The following is a 24698-nucleotide window of genomic DNA, read 5'->3' on the forward strand; positions in this document are numbered from 1 at the left end:
CTAAACTTATCACGCCTAAACTGAGTTTAGGCATGATAAAGGGCTTTTCACCAGCGTGCTGTTAGCACCACTTTGTGAATCAAGCCCATTGTATCTACAGAGGACTGTAAACAACAGATAATTACTGTAGTTACAGCTTGCAAGGCTGAAACTGAACTACACAGAGCTGACAAGAAGACAAAGATAATAAATGTATTACTAGACAGCTGCTGTATTTATATTAAAATCTATGAATAAAATGCAATTGCAGCTTTCAGAGGAAATAAACTGAACTTTGGGAACGTGTAATTTGTAAACAGGCAATAGTACTTGTGCACAAGACCAAATATGCTAACTCTACGGGTAATAAAAGTAGGAAAACACATTTTTATTGAATGTTATGTCAGAGTTTTATTCCACTTTAAAGACTAACTATACTTAGAAATTGCCCCTCCCTCACACCTGTCAAAGGCCAGGGCTGTTTTTTTTTCTACTCCCACAGACACCGGAGTTCTCCTGATCGCAAAGAATATCTCATTTATTTGCCATCTACTGTTGGGTTAAAAATAGCTAGAAGGGCTGTCCACTATCTATTGAACATTGCTACCATGTGGGTGGAGTGAGCAGTGCCAAGCATGTAAATGTACCAAGAGTGGGCTTGTGCAATCAAAAAGCCCCTACTGCCGGCGGGTATAGCAGAATGGGGGAATTTCCAGTGTTCATTATTTAACTTCTTAATGACACATTTCAGCTTTATCATTCTTCTCTTCCAGGAGTAATAACCTTTATGTATATTTGATACAGTGTGTGTGTGTGTGTGTGTGTGTGTGTGTGTGTGTGTGTGTGTGTGTGTGTGTGTGTGTGTGTGTGTGTGTGTGTGAGAGAGTGTGTGTGTGTGTGTGTGTGTGTGTGTGTGTGTGTGTGTGTGTGTGTGTGTGTGTGTGAGAGAGAGTGAGTGTGTGTGTGTGTGTGTGAGAGAGTGAGTGTGAGTGTGAGTGTGAGTGTGAGTGTGAGTGTGTGTGTGTGTGTGTGTGTGTGTGTGTGTGTGTGTGTGTGTGTGTGTGTGTGTGTGTGTGTTTTGCAAGGAAAATAAATATGAAACACACACATCTGAATTAACTAAAGCGTTGTGCTTCCTTGTTGTCTAAACATTAGGACAGCAGCAGTATAAAGCCCAAAGAGTAAGTGCATGGCTCTATTAAGCTAAATGAGGAAACTGTGCAAGTGCATGCATATTTACCTATACACTGCAGGGTAGACTATAGAAGACCCACACATTTAGCAAATAAATGTATAGTGGCTGTGCACTGTGAACAATATCACTTCTGGAAGCATTGTGATTACATACTCCCGTGATAATGTGTAGTGCATTTAATATGTAAATATTAATAAAAGACAACAACCAGTATGCCCTTCCAAACCATACAACCCCCATACAGACTGGTAGAACCCAGGGATTGCAAAGACCGCCAGTGTGGAGCCCTGCCTCGTGATCAACTCACGTGATCCATAATATTGGGAGCAATCTGCAAGGGATGATGGGAATGACTCTTTCCTTTCTAAATTGCCCCGGTCCTATATAAAGGACAAGTAGCTCACCACCTCTTGGTATCCACAACCTTCCCTCTACATAGGTGAGTATCGTTTTTGCAGTGTCACTTCAGTTTTGGCTTAAAGCTTCTATTTCTTGATGAATAACTTAAAATCCAAAAACTACAAAAAGCTACAAATTAAAAGTATTGTCATTTTCCAATAATTTATTACAAAATGACAGTTCAGGTTCTGTTTTCTGTGACTACAGCAAAGCAGCTTTGTGATGTCACAGTACAATAGCACAAATATGTTCTGCCCAAACTCAATTATTCGAAAACACACAGAAATAAATTTGTGAAATAATCACCCAAAAAATGGTTCATGCTATTACTTTTCCAATCCAGAAAACCATAAAGCCTTTTTTAATGCACTTTTTACATTTAGCAATTTCAGAAAGCCAAATGAAAGCTAGGATTTAATATAGGGAACCAATCAAAATAATTTGCTAATTCAGAGTAGCGGTAATGTCACAGCATGACCTGATGATAGCAAAGGCAACCGCCTGGTAATTACGGTACTTTATATGGAAACATAACAGAAAGAGGGGGAAGGAGAGGCAGACAAAATGTAAACAAGAAAAAGATAAATAAACTTACAAGTGGAAAAATCAGCATACTGTATACAGAGATAGATAGATAGATAGATCTGCCACAGTGTTATCCTCCTCCACACTATCCAGTAAGGCACATAATACCACGTGCATACTTACCATACATACATACTACCACTAAGGTGCCTTATCTGCGGCTACTAGTACAGCTTGGCACTATTTGGCCTGAGGAAGTGGCCAAGTACCCACGAAACGCGTTGCCAGTGCAATAAAAACTCTTCTATTAAGCGAGTTTGTCTTCCTTGAGGTAAGCCATCTCACCTTTTTTCATTTTATTTGCTTTTAAAGTATTTTATTACTCCTGGGTCCTTCTTTCTCCTATATCTTGTGCTGTTACCCTCCTTTTGGAGGGGCAACATCCCTCTTGGACCATTTACAGGTCACTTGAGGTTGTTGTTTTTATCAAGAGTGCGACCACCACCAGCTCTGCCTGGTACCCGAGTGGAGTCAGGTTTGTACATCTCCACCTGCCGAGTATAATCTACCTTCACAATATTTTCCCACTACTGTGACATACTGCACCATTTGGGCTTCTGTTGTCTGTGTTTTTTTCTCCTGTAGAGTGCAATTTTTTATTACCCCCAATTTATCTGAATGGAATAAGTCAGAAGATTTCACTCTAATTTTGATTATATCTTTTAAATGTGATAAGTCCTTTGAATACATTTACACAATTACCAGCTAAATAGGTCCAAGCGAAGTAAGCAACAATCTCTAGGATAGCGGGGAGAGGGGATGAATGGCTTTACTGATCATTAAGGAAGATCAGAATTGCACAATAAAAAGGTAGGACTTACAGTATTGTATACAATAGAGAGGAATGGCAGTGCATCTAAACCAAGCTGCACCTGACTGACACACACACTGCATAGAACTGCAAAGCCTTTTAAAGACACAACTACACTCGTTACAGCTGAGGCAGGTGCTACAAACCTACACTAATGGAGGATCAGATCAGAATTTCAGTTCAAATTACATTTCCTTTCCTTTGCCTTTCATTTCAAACGACCAGAACTTGAAAATAACTTGTTGCAACATGATGTTTTCACTGAAGAGAAATTTTATTTTATGTATTTCTCACTGCATGTTCTGTTTCTACTGGCAGCATTTGTGACAGAGCTGCTCTTTGCTTAAAGAGAATCTGTATTGTTAAAATCGCACAAAAGTAAACATACCAGTGCGTTAGGGGACATCTCCTTTTACCCTCTGTCACAATTTCGCTGCTCCCCGCCGCATTAAAAGTGGTTAAAAACTGTTTTAAAAAGTTTGTTTATAAACAAACAAAATGGCCACCAAAACAGGAAGTAGGTTGATGTACAGTATGTCCACACATAGAAAATACATCCATACACAAGCAGCCTGTATACAGCCTTCCTTTTTAATCTCAAGAGATCATTTGTGTGTTTCTTTCCCCCTGCAACTATCTTCCACTGAAGTGTCAGGCTGTTTCTTCCTGCAGAGTGCAGACAGCTCTGCCAATATGTAATTCCTCAGTATGTGAAAGCCCAGCCAGCTCAGAGGACGATTTATCCAGCTTGTAAAAGATAATAGAGCAGAGAGAAGTAAATAACACACAGGCAGTGTGCAGAGAGGGGCCTGGAGGGGGGAGATGCATCACAGAACCACAACACTGAAGAACTTGGCAGCCTTCCAGACACAGGCTGACAAGTCTGACAGGGGAAAGATACATTGATTTATTACAGAGACTGTGATAGTGGAAAGTGCTGCAGTAAGCCAGAACACATTAGAATAGCTTTTGGAACTTGTAGGATGATAAAAAACAGGATGCAATTTTTGTTACGGAGTCTCTTTAAGGTGCCCATTATTAATGGTGCAATTGTTAGTGAATCATAGTGTTTTTGATTAGATCATTTAGATTGAAAGATAAGATCATATTTCTCGGGTCCATAGCATTAAAGAATCCAACTTGTGATCATATATATGAAAAATCCGCCATGCCAATCAACCATTTCTTTAACCCCTTGTGTACCAGTCACCGTTTATAAATGGAGCGCGGCTGTCAGTTCTCAGCCACAGCGCTGTTTATAAACGGCGGCTGGTTTCCACGTCTGCCCATCCCTGCTGCTTAGTACATCTCAAGGGACCCAGCAGTACACTGCAGCCGGATCCAGCGGGTAGTGTCAGAGGGGCCAATTGCCGCTCTGCAGGTCACATCATGTGATCACTGCATTCATAACAATGGAGGAGAGCTGAATGGACAGTGCGTCTGTGTGCCCCCCAAGAAATGAATTTGTACCCCTTGTCGAATATGTTGGGGGGGGGGGGGTCTAGATAACATTGCTATAAGTGACATATGGTGCTAAAAATTCTGCTTTGGATTTTCATCCCATAAAAATGCAAAATGCGCTCAGTTGATTCTGTGCTCCCAGTTCTCTAACAATGTGACCAAGGTATTCGTATTTGTATCCCTGTGCATGGGAGAAGTTGATGAATATGTTTTAGGATGTATTGTGTGGCCTGCAACCAGCATGTGGGCATTGTGTGCTTTCAAAATAGCATGTTTGCAGATAAAATTAATTTTTAAATTTTACCCAATTTTTCCAGTCAAAATGGAAAAAAGTTCAGTGGGCCAAATCACTAAGTATTCCCCTTGCCAAATACATTTGGGGAGTTGAGGCAGGGGCTCTACATTTTAAGATGGGGTCATTTGTGGGGACATTTAATGGTCTCGTACCGTTTGCCCTAGAGTATGGTGCAAAAAAAACCTTCTGTTTGTTTTAAGTCTTCTGAAACCCAAATATATACATTTTTATTGTGACATTCAATAATATCAAATTGGAAATACACAAATTTGGGGTCCCTACATTCAAGAGACTTTGAAGAAATAGTTTTAAAAAAAAATACATGTTGACTCCTCTTTTAAATTATTTGTTGTTTCCTCAAAGTAAAAAAAATGTTTTTTATTCAAAAAGTTCACTTTGTTTTTATGTATTTATTGTTTTTTGTAATCTGAGGGATTAAATGTTTAACACTAGAATAAAGCCATATATCTCCTGAAAAAACAAATGCCAAGATTGTCTATATCGAACAAACTACAAAAGAACTATAACCTGTGAAAGTGTAACGCTCCCAAAGGCAAAAAATTCTCCAATACTGAGAGCTTCTTTCCCTGACAGTAGCAAAGTGTTTAAGGAACTGATTGAGGATGCAATTGTAAGATCCTCGGGGCACTAATGGCGGCGGAACACCGCTGACGTCACTGGAGTGCATGGCGCTCAGCTCCCATTGGATAGGCGGTGGACGCACTCTCAGTACACGCTACGCTGCTGTAAACAATAGCCACGTGTGTGTATGGCAGCTCATCTGCTGACACGCCGCAATGTCATTGGTTACTTTGGATGCTTTTGCTTTCTGATTGATTAGTCCTTGTATTTAACTTACGTGAGCACCTCCAGACATCGCCCGTGATAGCATTTAGCTTTGGCTTGTTGCTGGGTATGCGCTCACAATGATTACTGTTGCCAACTCTGCCTTGTATGTTTGACCACGTTTATCTCTAGCTTGATTCTCTGTTGCCGACTCTGCTTTGTATCCTGACCACACTTATTGGATTACCCGTTGCCGACTCTGCTGTATACCTGGACTTTTCCTGCCTGCTGCCTGGACCGACACTGGATACACTGACCACGCTACCTCTTAGTGCCTGAACTGCATCTCATTCTACCTGCTAACAACCAACTGACTCATCTGCATTGCTTCATCTTCCAGGCCTCAGGTGACTATCATACCTGTGTATACTGTGCCTTGCATTGTCCCTTAGGTTCTGTTTGGTGGATACTATCTGTCAGTCTGTATGCTACATCTACCTGCAGGGTTATTGTAGTTCTGTCTTTAGGTAGGTGCAGGTTTTGTGCAGGTGTTACGGGCTGGGCTATAGGTCAGTCATATGGTCATACAGCCTGACCTATAATCATTGACCAGACAAGCCTAAGAGCAATACTTCAGAATCAGTTGGGCCCACAAACATCTCTGTTTTCATACAATACGATCTGAAAAATGTGATAAAAAATATAATCATTCACTAAGAATTGTACTGTTTTATGGGCACCTTTACAGTAAAAAGTGGCGAGGGTGGACCACAGCAGGAAATTGTAATATATCTATTACCTGGGGCTAAAAATATGCCCTTGGTATACTATTGTGCCCTTTAGAATGCATTTATATTTCACTTCACCATGCAACAGAAGTACCTTTTCACAGACAATGAACGAAGCAGCATAATGAGCAAGTGGCGATGCAGAGTGGGATGGGTGGCATACATGGTGACACGAAGACAGCTAAATCAACATTCATCAATCCTAGATGACAACCTAAATCTTCAACCTACAACCTCAACTGTCCTACTCTTTAAAGAGAACCCGAGGTTGGTTTGTGAAATCATATTAGGACACAGAGGCATGTTCTGTATACAATGACCTGCCTCTGTGTCCTTTCATTGTGCCTCCAGGCCCCCCCCCCCCCCCCGGACACTGCTGTCCCCCTTTAAAAAAAAGCAACAGGCTAGCGACACACAGATTGTCACTAGCCTATGATTTACTTCAGGCTGCCACTCAGCGCTGGTCCCCCGCCTCCTCTGTAGTGCTGCCGATTGGAGGAAGCTTACGGAGGAGAGGAGGGAAGGGTCACAGGGGAGACGCACTATACAGGAGGCGGGGGAGCGGTGGTGACTGACAGGCTAAGGTAAATAGCAGGCTAGCGACAATCTGCGTGTCGCTAGCCTGGCACTTTTTATAATGAGGGACAGCAGAGCCCCGGGTGGGGGAGGGTACTGGAGGCACAATAGAAGGACACAGAGGCTGGTCATTGTATACAGAACAAATCCACCTTGGGTTCTCTTTAAAGAAAGACATTGTTATGAAAGGTCGAAAGCCAGAGGACAAGATGAAGATTATCTACAGCAGGAATGTCCAGCTCCAGTCCTAACACATTTTTGCACAGGACAAATTAATTGATGGGGCTGAATAAGATTGTAAGATAAGATTGTAAGCCTCTGGCAGGGCCCTTTCTCTTTGTGTATCATGTGTTGAGAAATTTCTGTTCTATAGACATGATTTTCATCTTACTGGTTGTTTGAAGTGACGTTGGTGAAAATTCAGTGTATTCTTCTACACAACTCATTCATCAGATCACTACATATGTGCCTTATTTTACAACACATGTTTAATGTGCTCAAAGTGGACTTTGCAACAAAAGTTGCTACAGGTAACAACTTCAATCACTAGCTGTAGATAGTTTTCTTGCCAGCTTTCAGAACCTAAGCTACTTACTTCTTCAGGCTTGAGACAGAATTGGATCAGAACCATCTGCTGTTTATCAGGCGACACAGTGACTATCTGATTACATCAAAGATTCCTGCTGTTTAATATTGGATGGCTTTCATTTGCGAGGCTCTAGGAACAATTCTCAGTTTGGCTATGGGGTAGTTTTAAGGAAATAAGGTCTGGAACCACCTAACTGGGTGTGATAATTGCCCTGTGTAGACTTGCAAGGCTCAAATTGCTTGGCAAAGAGGATTTTGATTATTCTCAAGTGAAGACATGAACGGAGTAACCTTGCAATGAATATTTTACCTTGCAGGGAAATGGTTTTGTTCGCAAACAATGTACAGATTTTACTAAGATTTTTTTGTAAGCAAACACGGTCAACAATAAACATTACTAAAGAGCAACACATACAAGAAAGCAGCACTCTCCCAACATAATTAAACACGGATGTCAAAGTTTTTCAGCTCAAATGTACACAGCTCACATGGCAATATTCAGTTGTACAGACTGCCAGAGAAATGCAGCCAGAATATACAAGTTCATCCAAGGAATCAGGCATGGTCGGAAGAGCCTACTTCCGTTTCCGGGACAATTCCGCATACCGTCATACCGAAATTCCGCTACCGTTTCATTCCGACGGTATTCCGGAGCTGTTCCACGGAATTCCGATGTCTACGGAATTCCGTCGGAAAAATTTTAATCTCTCTCTCTCTCCTCCATCCATCCATCCATCCTCTTATATCATCAAGTAGGGAATTGCAGATTTTCAAAACAGCTTATATACCATAGCTGGGATTTGAACCCAGGACACAGTGTGTAGTAGGTATCTGTCTTACCCTCTAGACCATGAACCACACTAAATGCTAAAGCTGGCCTAGCATAAACCATACTACCATTATGATTAATTCAATAGAAAAAGTAGCACGATTAAGGATTTGTACTTTTTGAAAAGCATTTGGGCGCGCGTTTGGGGGGTCAGGCGGATGGATCCCGTCTGTGTCCCCCCTTACGCCAGCAGGATTCACTCACCTTCCAGGCTCCAGCGATGAGCCGCAGTAGCCCCCTATATTTAAAGCAAATCTGTGAGGGCAAAAAAACAAAGTTAGATACTTACCAAGATAGCGGGGAAGCCTCTGGATGATCTGGGGGCTTCCCATGTCCTCCTTGACCGTACCACCGCTTGTCTGGACCCTCTTGGTCTTTGTGACCATGCTCCTGTCCGTGTACGAGCAAAGCCACATTGTGCAAGCACAGGTACAGCCTGCCCCTGCACTGTAGCACAGTAGCACAGAGCCCCTTGTGCATGGAGGATATGAGAAGAACAAATGTTTGGAGGTTCCCAGCACTGGATAGGTGGGGTTGAGGACGACAGGGAAACCTCTGAACTATCCAAAAATTCATATGTAAAACCACAACCCCCCTCTTACAGCACAGACTTCCATTTTACTGAGATATCCACAATAAAAACAGTAGCTAACACAATTCAGACTTCAAGGGATTCCTAAATCATAGCTTGCAAACACTGAAACACTCCCACATCCCTATTGATAAATCAGTTAGCTAACTGAAAACCTATCTGCGTAGAATTTATGTGTTTGCATAGGTTTCTTCCCACAGCCCAAAAACATACTAAGTTATTTAGTTACCCCTGAAATTTATCTAAAGCCCTGTACACACTAGATAATTCTTAGCAAAGGCGGCCGGTACAGTCTATCTTATGACTGTGTACGGCTGCCCAGATTCCCCTTGGTGCCTTGGCCAGCAATCTGCTAGGAAGATTGTGTCGTATGAGGACATTGTACTCTTACTCGCCTTACCTGCTCCACGCCACTCCATCTTGCAAAGCGCCATTGGCCCTCCCCACCTGTCCAAAGCAAAAGAACATGACACCAGCCTACAGGCTAGTGATGCATCTGTACAGCTTCAGCCCCAACTGCCACCTGAGGGAACGAGTCCTGGTCCCCGCCAGTCAACAGTCCTCAAAGATGTGTACAAGGCTTTACACAATAACTATGGTAAGGATTACCTTATATACTCGAATATAAGCCGAGTTTTTGGTACAAAAAAAAAAGTGACCCAAAAGTGGGGGTCTTGGCTTATACTCAAGTCACTGATGTTGGGTCTTCCAAATGTGCTGTCTGTTATGCGCCCATCCGTTTCTATAGTGTGCTCCCGTCATATGTCCTGCAGTATATGTACTGTAGTTGCATTTCCCCGAGCGTCCCCGCAGTGTTGCACAGTGGATCGTCACTTACTGCTTCCACGCTGCCATCATATACAGTACCCAGCTCCGCGGTATTTGTAGTTACATTTCCCTGATTGTCCCCGCCGTGGTGCAGAGCGGATCATTCACTCTGCTTCACGCTGCCTGGAGACATCTTTAGCTTGTCTCGTCAGTCTCCTCTCTATTAGTGTCCGGTTCATGAATGATTCGTTCATTTGAACCGGTTGTTTCCTGTGAGTCACATTATTGCAGGACGTCATAGAGAGGAGACTGATGAGAAAAGTTAAAGATGTCTCCAGGCAGCGTGAAGCAGAGTGAATGATCCGCTCTGCACCACAGCAGGGACAATCAGGGAAATGTAACTACATATACTGCGGCGCTGGGTATATGATGGCAGCGTGGAAGCAGTAAGTGACCATCCACTGTGCAACACTGCGGGGACACTCAGGACATTCGGGGAAAAGCAAGTACATATACTGCAGGACATATGGCGGGAGCACATTCGCATAACAAAAAGGTTGGGAGGAGGGGGGAAGTAAATACATATACGGCTTTGGTAGGGGGCACATGCCAGGGAACAGGGAAAAAGAGGTCTGCACACATTTCGGTATAATGGGGGTACATTTTATTAGCATATGTCAGGAAGGGGGGCATGGGCATACTAAAAGTGGGTGTGAGGGGAAGGGGGGATTATACTCGAGTCGATAATTTTTTCCACCTTCCTGGTGTAAAAGTTGGGGGGTCGGCTTATACTTGCGTATATACGGTACATTGTGAGCTCCTCTGAGGGACTGCTAGAGCCATTACTAAGTACTTTGTAAAGTGCTGCACACAATGTCAGGATATACATACATCATAATAAATGAATAAATAGGGGGTCTTCTGGTGCAGTCCAAATACTGTTTCTAAGATAAGATAAGCAGCAGTTTTTGTGTTACAATTTATACACTGTTATTTTGGAAGGTTTTGCATGTTTTCAAAGCAAATGATCCATTTAGCATTCACAGGTAGATTACAATAAAAACATGCTGGCACATTGAATTTATATAAACCCACAGCTGAAAACCAAGTGGTGTGGACATATGCTTCACTGCTCTCTAATGGACTTGGCAATAACGTGTCTCCTGGAGTGGGCCCACACATCCCAATCATCTGCAGCCCAGCTCCAACGCCGAGTACCACTTGTATACAGTACAGCATACATTGTGACTACACCAGTGATATGACTGAATTCCTGACTGCAAGTGGCAGCAAACACCAGTAGTATGACATCCTGTTGCCTACATTCCATTAATAAGCATCCACGTTCTCAAGAACAGAAGAAAGCTTTTTTTTTTTTTTGCTCTACTAATCATCAACACAGAATAAACTTTTGTCCAAAATGCCATCCCTAGTTTATCAAATTCTGTGTTCAGCCTTTACCTGACTCATTTTTCAACAAGAACAGCCATGATTGTGTCTGTGGTGACAGCTAGATGCATGTACAGTATTGTAGTGTTCCGCTGTGACACAGTATGGACTTCAGGCAAGTCAGGATGTGCAGGGAGGCCTGCTGAGACTGGGCGCCTTCTTGCGCTTGGAAAGTCATCGCAATTGCTCAGCATTTTGCTGGTGTTTTGTACAGCTATTGTCAAAGTGATTTTGGCCTACAGCCAGTATGTAGCGTTACTAAAATCAAAACAGTCTGAATTTATTGAAAAAACATTCCCAATGTGGGTGTGAATACATGAATGAAGTCATAATACTTGTAATTTATACTTTTTAGTTAGAATAGTTTTTTTTAAGGCAAGCATATTCCACAGCATCTAACAATTGCTGAAGTACAGACAGGCTACACATACAATAACTGGATAGCAAAGAGTAATGCCTTTTCTACTAAGGCCCGGTTCACATTAGCGGTTGTTTGCCAAACGGACCGGATGACCTGACCGGATCCGAACCGGATCCGGATCGGAACCGTACGGTTCTGATCCGGATCCGATCCGGATCCGGTCAGGTTGCATCAGGTGGTAATCAGGATGCGATCCGGATCCGTTTGGCAAAGTTAACGTAAAAAAAAAAAAAAAAAATGTTGGGGTCTGGGAGGTCAGCAGAAGGGGGACCTGTGGAATCAGGCCCTCTGCTGTTTAGCACTCACCTCCACCTCCGACATGCTGCCAACATCCTGCCAACACCTCCAGCTCGTGCTGCTCCACTCCAAAATGCTTGCCCATGTGTCCCCAGCCAATATCGCCGCAAAAATCCGCATAGGAAGTGGGGTAGAACATCCGGATTTTTCAGCCAGTGTGTTGTGCGGCCTCCGGTTCCCATTTGTTTGTATTGGCCGGATGGTGCAGTCCGGCTCCGCCCCGGATACGGCTGCCGGAGGGGCCGGATGAAAAAATAGCGCATGTTGGAACGGAGGCCGGAGTCCGGATCCGGATCCGGTCCGGCTCCGGTTCTGCAGAACGGACCCATGTGAACGGACGCATAGGCTTTAATTGCTATGCCGTGCGTCCGTTCCGTCCGTTCTGCAGGCGGTGCGGCTCCGGCACGGCGATTCCGGAGGGCCACCGCAAGTGTGAACCGGGCCTAAGAAGTGATGCAATCGAACTGTGATGCAATTACGTTTCTTTCTATATGCACTACTGCAATTTCAGCATGATTAAACAGGTGTACTGCGTGATTACGATTTGTGATGGGTGGGAAGTAAAAGGGAAATTATTTTTAATCGACAGATTGGGGAAAAACTGCATAGCAGCGCAATTACTTTGTGATTTTCCTATTCTAACTACCTACTAAGAGCTCAAGTGTACAATGCAGCAGGAGAACGACAAAAAAAAATTAAGTCACAAATGCATTGCACTAATGGAAATGTTTGCCACCGATTCCATTGCTTTTTAAGTAATTACGTTTTGTGATTTTTGGAATTGGATCGCAAAACGCTGGAAGTGGAAAAAGGCCCTAATGCAGCAATAACAATCGCATCATACCCAGTAGGAGTACATAACAGAAGATTCAAGGCAATATACAGCAACACATTAAAAAACTAGCCCATCTCCCACCAGTTTACTGTTCAATTAATGCTTTCCAATACAGATAGCAAAATGCAACTGCAAATGCAGAGCGATTTAACCACCTAAAGCGGATCCGAGATGAAAAACTAACTATAACAAGTAACTTGCCTATATATCTTATCTAAAGTTTAGATAACACCGTTTAGATAACACAGTTTACACAGCAAATCTAGCTGCAAATAGCTTCAATCGAATACGATTATTTCTTCATGTGATACAATGACAGCAGCCATGTTGTTTGTAAACATTACAAACAGGCAAGCTTATCTGCATCTTGAGCACTCAGCCTGTGAAAAAAACCTAATCCCCCCTCCTCCTCCCTCCTCCCCTCTGCCTTTGAAATCTCTGGCTAGTAATACCTCCCCCTGCCCAGACTGAGCTCCCATGAGCCCTTGCTACTGTTTGAAAATGCCTTGGCTCTCTGCAAACCTGTGGGCGAGGCTTGTTTAGTTTATAAGGAATAAGCGTATTAAAACAAAAACAAAAAAGTATTTGGCTTGAGGAATGCCCTATAAACAATAGGAAAGGAACACAAAGGAACACAAAAAGTTCATCTCGGATCCACTTTAAGCCCGAAGTGTTGTTTATTTTTTGCATCTGAGCAACTTTCACCTCCCATTCATTTTCCAATAACTTTATCACTACTCATCACAATGAATTGGTCTATATATTGTTTTTTCTGCCGCCAATTAAGCTTTCTTTGGGTGATACATTTTGCTAAGAATTATTTTATTCTAAATCCATTTTAACAGGAATATTAAGAAAGAAATGGAAAAAAATCATTATTTCTCAGTTTTTGGTCATTATAGTTTGAAATTAATACATGCTACCGTAATTAAAACCCATGTATTTTATTTGCCCATTTGTCCGCCCGCTTATTACACCATTTAAATTATATCCCTATCACAATGTATGGCGCCAATATTTTATTTGGAAATAAAGGTGCATTTTTTCAATTTGCATCCATCACTATTTACAAGCCCATAATTTAAAAAATGATATTATACTCGTTTGACATGCTTATTTAAAAAGTTCAGACCTTTTGGTAACCATTTAGGTTTTGTTTTTATTTTTTGTATTAAAAATTGTACGTGGGTAATTTTTGGTGTGGAGGTAAACCGCTAATTTTACATGTATTTATTTATAAAAAATGGGTGTGTGTGTAGTTTTACTATTTGGCCACAAGATGGCCACAGTGAAAAAGTCCTGGAAGCATGATCGCACACTTGCAGGAAGAAGAATGCAGACGGGAAACTTTTTGTAACTCAGAAAAACCGCAGCGTCTGATGAGACACTGTCAGCTTCTCTGCGGGGGGCTTCGATCAATGAACGGGATTTATAATCATTGATCGCTGGGCTAACGGCCGGCGGCGGGAGTGTGCGCAGCCTCCCTGGCGTTCTATTAAGATTGCCAGGGAGGCTGCGGGAGGGTTTTTTTTTTAATAAAAAAAAAACTATTTCATGCAGCCAACTGAAAGTTGGCTGCATGAAAGCCCACTAGAGGGCGCTCCGGATGCGTTCTTCTGATCGCCTCCGGCGACCAGAAGTAACACAGAAGGCCGCAATGAGCGGCCTTCCGTGTTTCGCTTACCTCGTCGCCATGGCGACGAGCGGAGTGACGTCATGGACGTCAGCCGACGTCCTGACGTCAGCCGCCTCCGATCCAGCCCTTAGCGCTGGCCGGAACTTTTTGTTCCGGCTACGCTGGGCTCAGGTGGCTGGGGGGACCCTCTTTCGCTGCTGCATGCGGCGGATCGCCGCGCTGCAGCGGCGATCAGGTAGCACACGCGGCTGGCAAAGTGGCGGCTGCGTGTGCTGCTTTTTATTTGAGCCAAATCGGCCCAGCAGGGCCTGAGCGGCAGCCTCCGGCGGTACTGGACGAGCTGAGCTTGTCCAGACCGCCCAGCAGGTTAAGTGGTTAATCAGGATTTTCCCAATTTTCCTAAATGTAATGGGTTCTTGGGCCAGAGCACACCAAAAAGCGCTAGCGTAAAAGCAAATGCTCAGGGCTTTTTGAAGTGATTTTTTAAGGCGATTCTAGGCAGGTGCCTAGCATTTTTCTAAGCATGCCTAGCGATTTTTGGAGTGTTTTGATGTAGTGTGCACCAGCCCTTTCTATGCGATTCTCATTCTCTACACTGTTTTAATTGCATTTTGTGATTTTCATTAGACTGGCTAGGAAAAATGCATTTTTGCAGTTAGCTATAGAAAGAAATCAGTTTTCGTTTTAATGTATAGAGTGAAATAATTGGAAAGAACATTTTGGGTAAAGTCCCATTCACACATTTTGATGGCATTGCATTTTTCCTTTGTTTTTTTTTTTGTTTTTCACTGTGCATTTCATTTTTAATGCAAGTGAAGGGGAATGCAGAAAAATGGCATTTTGAAGTTAGATATATTTTCATGGAAATTAATTTCATTGGTATGCATGGAAAAAGTAAAATCTGAAAATGTACATAAAAATACAAAATCACAGAAGAAAAACCAAAAATGGCAATAAAAAAAAAAAGCAAAACAGATTTGTGCATGCAGAAAAACACTGTAAATAGCATGCAGAATTTGCACGGATAGGTGTAAACAGAAAATGATTAAGTTGAAATGGGCACCTAGGCAAGATGGCAGTTTTGCCAACCACTGATGATCACCTGTCTTTTCTAGTAAGATTTGGTGGGGACTAGATTCCACCAGGCCACTAGCCTTTCTCCAGGCCCTAGGTAACTGCCTAGAATTGTATTGTGGATGATCCGGCTCTGGGTGTGAACTCTGTCTAAATCGCAAGACAATGGCAGTGTTCAGATAGCAATTTTCCTCCACTCCAATACTTCCTACAAGTGCAAATTCAAATGTAGCAGGACAGAGCTTTGCAATCAGACTACATCAGATGGAAAGCATACCTACATACATGGAGCCATGCTTTGCCACACTAAAATAAACAGGACTGAGTCAATCTTAGCTGGCAGAAGGAAGGGGAATATAGTCCCCTAAGGAGTACATGCAAAAAGGGCGCCAAGGACATTTTTCGGGCGCCACCATAGGCACCGATTGAAATACCGGTATTGAGGAGTAATTTTCGGGATATGGATATTGGCTAACTCGATACATGAGATTTCAAGCATATTAAACAATTGTAATGTAAGTCTATATAGTGAAAATGAAGGGCGTCAGATATTGAAATACTAATATTTCTATCAACGTTTCTACTAAAAACAATACATGTAAATCGGGCACCCAAATTTCCACTCCAGTGTTTATACAATTATATTATTATTATTATTATTGATTTATAAAGCGCCAACATATTCCATGGCGCTGTACAAAGTAATTATATGGGGCTGTTCACAGCACTGCATTATAACGGATTACATTATTCTCGCTTGCTGCATGCAGGCTCTGTATTCAAGTCTATGGCCAGTCTGCACTGCAGTCCACAGTCATTATAATGCATGCGTAATCAGTGGCGTAGCTTTGGAGCTGGGGGCCCCGATGCAAGTTTTACATTGGGGCCCCCCAAGCACTCTATACATAACAATTAATACGACGCACCAAAACCTGCCAATGGCAACTACAGTGTCAGAGGTGCAAGAAGGGGATGGGGAACAGTGTGTTAATGATTACCACTATTGAAAGTATCTATAGAAGTGATTATTATGAGCACAGGACCAATAAAGAGCTAATACTGCATTTGAGGGAGGGCCCTTTGGGGCCCCTCTGGCCCAAGGGCCCCGATGCGTTCGCTACCGCTGCAACCCCTATTGCTACGCCCCTGTGCGTAATTATGCACCTGACCACTGTGAACCGAGCCTATACGTTCGTAGTGGTTCCGGGTCACCAGGAGCTATCTGGGTTTTCTGTTCTACACGCTATGTAATCTTACCTCAGATCCCAATAAAGGCATAAACAGATCAATTTTGGCCAAACAAGAAATCAGTTACCCTGTTAAAAAAAAAAAAAGTGGATGAAACGCAATCCATTTACCACACTGTAACAATTTATCTCAATCAGGCTCTAGTGAAATCAGACCAAAAATCCATTGCACTGCTGCCCTGCTAGTCTTCTACAGCTTTATGCACTACAATGCAACTGTCAACTGACCCACTGGCTGATTAACAGCCTTTCAATAAACTGGATAAAATTGATCGTATGTTACTCAGTTGGATAAGTGGCAGCAAAAAAAGATTGCTGGCATATTCTAAAATACAGTAGTGACTGAATGTGCTGGGAAAATTATACCTTAGTTTGCGTTTCTTGGCTCAGGAACTACACCTACAGGCTAGAAGCAGTAAGAGTGTGTGTGCGTGCGTGCGTGCGTACCATTGTCTGTATTATGTACCCCATGTTTATTTCTCTGCACAGCACCAAGGAATATGTTGGCGCTTTTTAAGTCAATAATAATGAATTAAAGGACATGTGGATGGCTTCTATGTTAAACATAGGATCCATTACTCCAATATAAATATGGAGATACAGCGTGTGTATCAGACCTATTTGTTTACCATGCCCACAAAGATCAAGGGCGGAGCCAACCCTAAAGAAAGTTTGCTCATAACTATGTAAAAGACAACGGGTTATACAGCCACAAAGGTATACCAAATCTTTTTTTAAAGGACCACAGTCGCGAAAATATTAAAATTTAAAATACAAGTAAACATACCAATAAGAAGCATTTTTCTTCCAGAGTAAAATGAGCCATAAATTACTTTTCTCCCATGTTGCTGTCACTTACAGTAGGTAGTAGAAATCTGATATTACTGACAGGTTTTGGGCTGGTCCATCTCTCTATAGGGGATTCTCAGCATGGCTTTTATTCTTTATAAAGACACTCCTTGAAAAAGATTAAAAAAAAAAAAAAAAAAAAAAGATGCTGGCCAGCCTCCCTGCTCACTGCACACTTTTTGGCAGCTGGACAGAGCAAATGCCATTCACTAAGTGCTTTTGAAAATAAAGAAAACCCTGAGAATCCCCCATGAGGAGATGGGCTAGTCCAAAACTTGTCAGTTCTGTCAGATTTCTACTACTTACTGTAAGTGATAGCAACAAAGGAGAAAAGTAATTTATGGCTCATTTTCTCTGGAATTTATGGCTCATTTTATCGTACTTCTTACCTGTATATGTTTACATATAATTTTTTTTAAGTTTTTCGCAACAGTTGTCCTTTAAATATACAAAACGTGTAATAACATCTCTCCCTGAGATGCAAAAAAATGTACTGGAAGAATTGATTTTCCTAAATACAATATAAAATCATGCGACTAAGGCAGATATGAAAAGGCTATAACAGTAACTATGGCAAATAAACTGTCACAAAGTGCCTGGCAAGAAGATAATAGCTCCTTGCTTAGCTAATAAAACCTCTGACCAGAGCAATTAAATTAGCTCACATCATGCATCGGCACATACATTACAAGCATACACCCGTGCCAATGTCAATAAAGTTGGGAGGCCTCCATAAGAAATGGCATCTCAATGCTTTATGATTGATTGCAGCTCAGGATGCCAACTCAGGACGCGAAGACACATGGTGTAAGTGCATGCAGAATACCGTTGCCAGCCAGCGTAGCCACATTAGCTCGGCCCACCTACTCATTTCGCATCACCATGGATGCTTCATCAGGGGTTGACTATGTACGCCACAACACTCCTTTTAAGACACTTAAAATCCCCGCCCACCATGCACTGCCATGCCAACTAAAATCTGCTTTATGCAAGGCAAATGCGATGGTTGGGTTTAATGCAAATGTCCTGCAGGTGGCTGTGTGGCTCTGACAGGAAGTAGATATCAACTATTTAGCACTGTGCACTCACGCCAACCTTGCAGTTCGCATCATTGTTCCGTCTCTGCTCCCGCTCACTCTGTCATCAGTGATAGTAGAGCTTCCATATCCAGGTCCTGATCCAATTTAATTGGCTCCTGACCCTGTGATTACTTTAGATGAATCACAGGGCACAATAGGGAAAGGACACTTCTGGTCCCTAAGGGGCCAGAGCCACCCAATCCCTAAAGGGTTAATGTGAAGAAACAAATCATAAGATACAGTGTGTCCAAAATAAAATGCTTCCTTAATTGATTAAATGAAAACAGCTGTTACTTTCCGCATGACTCATATTTAATGAATATGGTATTGTCTGCTTTTACTTCAAATAAACGCTTACTGTTAGCCTTTTTACCAGGGCTGTGGAGTCGGTACAAAAATCACCCAACTCCAACTCCAAATCCGACTCCTCAGTTTATGAAACCACCAACTCCAACTCCAGGTACCCGAAATGGCTCAAACTCCGACTCCTCGATTCCGACTCCTTAGTCTAAATACTTACCAGAACTGTGGATTTGGTACAAAAATCATCCAATTCCCAACTCTGACTCCTCAGTTTATGAAACCACTGACTCCAACTCCAGGTACCCAAAATTGCTCCGGCTTCTTGACTCCGACACCACAGTCCTTCTTTTCACATAAATAGGTAGGCGGTCAAAAATTGACCCACTTCTGTATATTACTTATGCAGATAACCTGATTGTATTGCTTTTATCATGGTCTTTCTGAGCAATAAACTTTGATTTACAAAAAAAAATCAATTAAATTTAGACTCCCTTTTCCTGTTTACCTGTGAAGGGGCAGACATCTAGAGAGCCATTGTTATTAGCGACGTCCAGATTTCACCATGAGTTCCTCCCAGAATCTACCCCCACATGTGTAGGGCATTTACCCCACCTCTCTGATAAAAGGTAGAGGTAACCCCTTGTCTTTGATGTGCACAAGGAGGCTTTACAAGGGCTGGAAAGATTTCTACCCCCTTTTTGCAGAGTCCACCCTATGTCAAGGACCATGAGCGCTGTTATTGTTCAGGACGTGGAGCCCAACAATTGCCAGCTGAACTTCAGGGGGAAAGGAGGTTAACAGAGATGGGTAGTGGGGAGGTATGTGAGGGCTATGTTGATTTGTTCTGTTTTAACGTTTTTTTTCCCAACAAATTTTTATTGAAGAATTAAGAGTATACACAGCTTATAGCAACATAAACAAGCGTCAGATATAGTACAAGAACATGAATCTCTAAACATGCAATAATACAGACATTAAAAAGTTTATGCACTAGCACAGATCTCAAGATCTTTTCCTGCCATTTACAAGGCCCGTAGGTCTGGCATAGAAAAAAAACTTTACGCATGTTAAGTCAATTGTCAACCCTGGTGACCGAAACTTCAGTGTATTGAAATATATGTATTGCAACAGTCAAAAAAACAATATACACATGCTTATTATATACTTATGTATTTTATAAACAAGTTGTAAGCTTTACGACTACTAATCCAATTCTACAAAAAAAACATTAAGCAGCCATTAATGCTACAGAAACAAAAACAAACAACAAAACAGTAGTAAACCATCACTACCCTGAGAATGGGGGGATCTTACTAGTAATAAATGAAAATGGGAATCTGACCAGATATAAATAGAGTCTACAACTCACCTCATGATAATTGCCATAATTCTGGAAGAGCACATCTATTACCATTCGATGCAGTCCTGTATCTTATTTTCATTTCCATCAATAGGTTATGTTTAACAGCTGCTAATAATTAAGGAACAAAAAATGATTCTGACCAGGAGCGTAACTAGGAGCACCCGGGCCCCCTGCGGAAACTGTGAGCGGGCCCCCCTCTCCCCCCCCCCGGGGTCCCCCTCCCCCTGGGGCCCGCTCGTGGCTGTTTTGGGGGGCTGGAGGGGTCGCACCATGAGGGGAAAGCTATGGCCACAGTCGGCGGGGAGGGGGGGAAGGTCCCCCCCCTCTCTCACCTCGGGCTTTTTCCTCTGTGCTTCCCCTCCAGCTTCAATAGTGAAATAAGTGCAGCGGAGCGGAGGGCAGCGGCAGGCAAACATACCTTCCGTGCGTCCGGACGCTTCTCGCTCTAGTGACTGACCCGACTTCCTGTATAAAACAGGAAGTCGGGTCAGTCACTAGAGCGAGAAGTGCCCGCGCTGGAACGCACGGAAGGTATGTTTGCCTGCCGCTGCCCGCCGCTCCGCTCCGCTACACTTATTTCACTATTGAAGCTGGAGGGGAAGCACAGAGGGGAAAGCCCGAGGTGAGGAAGGGGGGGGGACCTTCCCCCCTTCCCGCCGACTGTGGCCATAGCTTTCCCCTCATGGTGCGACCCCTCCAGCCCCCCAAAACAGCCACGAGCGGGCCCCGGGGGGGGGGGGGGGCGGGCCCCCCCGTGGGCGCATGGGCTGCATCCCCTATTGTTACGCGCCTGATTCTGACAATCGCCATTCAGATGCAATTCGCTGGTGAGTCGCTAGAATAAGCTTGGAATAATGAACGATTGGTGGGAACTACTGTTTGTCTACTTTATCTAAACCAATAAACAAAAATGCTAATTGGAGGTAAGGGAAAAATATTCATTAAAGGAGGTTTTAACTAGTTTTTCAACATCCTTCCATAGAGAAGGGACTATTGGACCGTCCCAAAGAACATGCCTGAGTGTATCAATCTCCATTGTACACTTCCATCATATAACAGTGTTTCTCAACATTTTATCGGTGTGTACCCCTTTTAAAACTTTGTACTCACCAAGTACCCCCTAGCATAGTAAACATTATCAAAAGTACCCCTTATATAAATTTAATATAAATATATATTAAATCCTAATACATGATAATTAGTTCTAAGCATTTCCCAAGCATTTACTATTGCTTTTAATTAGCTAAAATACGAATTCTGTGTTGTTTACATACGGTTTATCATTTTCTAAAACTCTAAATTTGTTATTCTTGGTTAAGTATATCAAGCCCGAGTACCCCCTGGAACCATCAGAAGTACCCCCTGGGGTACGTGTACCAAACCAATATCTCAGGGTAACATATCACCTGAATATTATCTTATGATACTGCTCCAAATGCCAGTTACACCTAGTAAGCTTGGAAAACGTTCTACCAGCAAGTAATAACTGCTCTGGTGAAATATCTATACTAAGATCATTAATGCAGGCCATACGATATTTATTCATCAAAAGTTGCTTATTAGAGAAAAACTCAAAACAACAAACTGAGATCATACCACTACTCAAATCAAATCTTTTCATCATAGCATTTGTTTTAACTTTTAAAGAATAGTTACATAGCAAATCACTGAGGTAACAATTGTTATGTGGTGCTAAAGACAGCTCAACAAAGTTTGCACAGGCATCAGGAACAATTTACTAACTGGATCAGTCTGTAACTTGTGCACAATGCAGGACAATAATATACTCGCATGCAATGATTCTTTCATCACTGGAAACTGAATGAGGTCCACACAGTCTTATCACAGTGCAGAAAAGATACACTTTTTTCCCTCTATTTGACTCTTTTTACAAATATTTGTTTCTTGTAACAGTAAAACCAAAGTGCAGCTATCAGGTAATATAGTGCATCTCCAAAGCATAAAGTTTTGGAATCTTATAACAAAAAAAAGTTCAAAAGAATTGGGTATGAAGTGTCTTAAAGGATACCCGAAGTGACATGTGACATGATGAGTTAGACATGTGTATTGTACAGTGCCTAGCACACAAATAACTATGATAAGAAATGATCATAGTTAAGATAACACTGATAAGAAATTCCAACTATAAAACACTTTCTTAGCAGAAAATGGCTGCTGAGAGCAAGAAAGAGATAAAAAGGGGAATTTCTTATCAGTGAGGGTCACACTGTAGTCACTTCCTGTCTGAGTCAGGACTGAGTCAGCCACTTACATACCTGATATTTAACTCTTTCAGGCAGAGAAAAAAAAAAGGAACACAGCATAGTTACAGTGGCTTGCAAAAGTATTCAGCCCCCTTGAAGTTTTCCACATTTTGTCACATTACGGCCACAAGCATGAATACATTTTATTGGAATTCCACGTGAAAGACCAATACAAAGTGGTGTACACGTGAGAAGTGGAACGAAAATCATACATGATTCCAAACATTTTTTACAAATCAATAACTGCAAAGTGGGGTGTGCGTAATTATTCAGCCCCCTGAGTCAATACTTTGTAGAACCACCTTTTGCTGCAATTACAGCTGCCAGTCTTTTAGGGTATGTCTCTACCAGCTTTGCACATCTAGAGACTGAAATCCTTGCCCATTCTTCTTTGCAAAACAGCTCCAGCTCAGTCAGATTAGATGGACAGCGTTTGTGAACAGCAGTTTTCAGACCTTGCCACAGATTATCGATTGGATTTAGATCTGGACTTTGACTGGACCATTCTAACACATGGATATATTTTGTTTTAAACCATTCCATTGTTGCCCTGGCTTTATGTTTAATGTCGTTGTCCTGCTGGAAGGTGAACCTCCGCCTCAGTCTCAAGTCTTCTGCAGACTCCAAGAGGTTTTCTTCCAAGATTGCCCTGTATTTGGCTCCATCCATCTTCCCATCAACTCTGACCAGCTTCCCTGTCCCTGCTGAAGAGAAGTACCCCTAGAGCATGATGCTGCCACCACCATATTTGACAGTGGGGATGGTGTGTTCTGAGTGATGTGCAGTGTTAGTTTACCGCCACACATAGCGTTTTGCATTTTTGCCAAAAAGTTCCATTTTGGTCTCATCTGACCAGAGCACCTTCTTCCACGTTTGCTGTGTCCACCACATGGCTTGTGGCAAACTGCAAACGGGATTTCCTAAGCGTTTCTGTTCACAATCGCTTTCTTCTTGCCACTCTTCCATAAAGGCCAACTTTGTGCAGTGCACGACTAATAGTTGTCCTATGGACAGATTCCGCCACCTGAGCTGTAGATCTCTGCAGCTCATCCAGAGTCACCATGGGCCTCTTGACTGCATTTCTGATCAGCGCTCTCCTTGTTCGGACTGTGAGTTTAGGTGGATGGCCTTGTCTTGGTAGGTTTACAGTTGCGCTATACTCCTTCCATTTTTGAATGATCGCTTGAACAGTCCTCCGTGGGATGTTCAAGGCTTTGGAAATCTTTTTGTAGCCTAAGCCTGCTTTAAATTTCTCAATAACTTATCCCTGACCTGTCTGGTGTGTTCTCTGGACTTCATGGTGTTGTTGCTCCCAAGATTCTCTTAGACAACCTCTGAGGCCGTCACAGAGCAGCTGTATTTGTACTGACATTAGATTACACACAGGTGCACTCTAGACATTAGCACTCATCAGGCAATGTCTATGGGCAACTGACTGCACTCATACCAAAGGGGGCTGAATAATTACGCACACCCCACTTTGCAGTGATTGATTTGTAAAAAATGTTTGGAACCATGTAGGATTTTCATTCCACTTCTCACGTGTACACCCCTTTGTATTGGTCTTTAATGTGGAATTCCATTAAAATTGATTCATGTTTGTGGCAGTTATGTGACAAAATGTGGAAAACTTCAAGGGGGCCGAATATTTTTGCAAGCCACTGTATTTGTGTGCTAGGCACTGTACATACACATGTCTATCTCATTCTGTCACGTGTCACTTTGGGTATCCTTTAAATAAAGCTGAAAGAAAGGGGATACAAGTCTACATAAAGTGCCAGTATAAACAGCGTGCCTATTCTACCACTGCAGGTTTACATTTATCTACATTTCCAGGCTGAGTGTGGCTAGGCCCTAAAGTGTGACATTCAGTGAATGTTTTATCACCAGACCTTAGAATATCATGTGGTGATTAAGCAGTCCTACACAACAGATTTAGTAACAGGATTACTCCCACAAGGATCTATATAAGTACATCACTTTGACATTAGCATGGTTGAGGTGAGCCAGGGAGAAGGTCCACAGGAAAATTCCTCTGACGTGATTGGATGGAAATGCTGTGGAAAGGCTAGGTTTGAGATAGGTTGTAGTAATAATACGCCCACTCAATTTGGCAAATTACAATGCTTTAATTTGCAGACATTGCTGTGATTGGAGAACTGTTTCCTATGTGGCTCACCTCAGCCATACTAGCTCCATAACTTCTATAGCATTCAGTGTCTTCAGCCC

At 42.4% G+C, this 24698-nt stretch overlaps 1 protein-coding gene across 4 annotated transcripts in view; it reads right to left on the bottom strand.

The window, feature by feature from the left end:
- Positions 1-24698, bottom strand: part of POPDC3 (popeye domain containing 3) — a 99755-nt gene that overhangs the window by 66675 nt on the left and 8382 nt on the right. For 2 of the 4 annotated variants that reach the window (XM_068231237.1, XM_068231234.1), the window contains exon 2: positions 16622-16680. The exons of the other annotated variants lie outside the window; for them this stretch is intronic. The gene's annotated coding sequence lies outside the window, so the exon portion shown is untranslated. The remainder of the gene's footprint in view (positions 1-16621; positions 16681-24698) is intronic. 4 annotated transcript variants of the gene reach the window in all.

Source organism: Hyperolius riggenbachi, chromosome 4 (genome assembly GCF_040937935.1).
Source record: "Hyperolius riggenbachi isolate aHypRig1 chromosome 4, aHypRig1.pri, whole genome shotgun sequence".
Taxonomy (NCBI): domain Eukaryota; kingdom Metazoa; phylum Chordata; class Amphibia; order Anura; family Hyperoliidae; genus Hyperolius; species Hyperolius riggenbachi.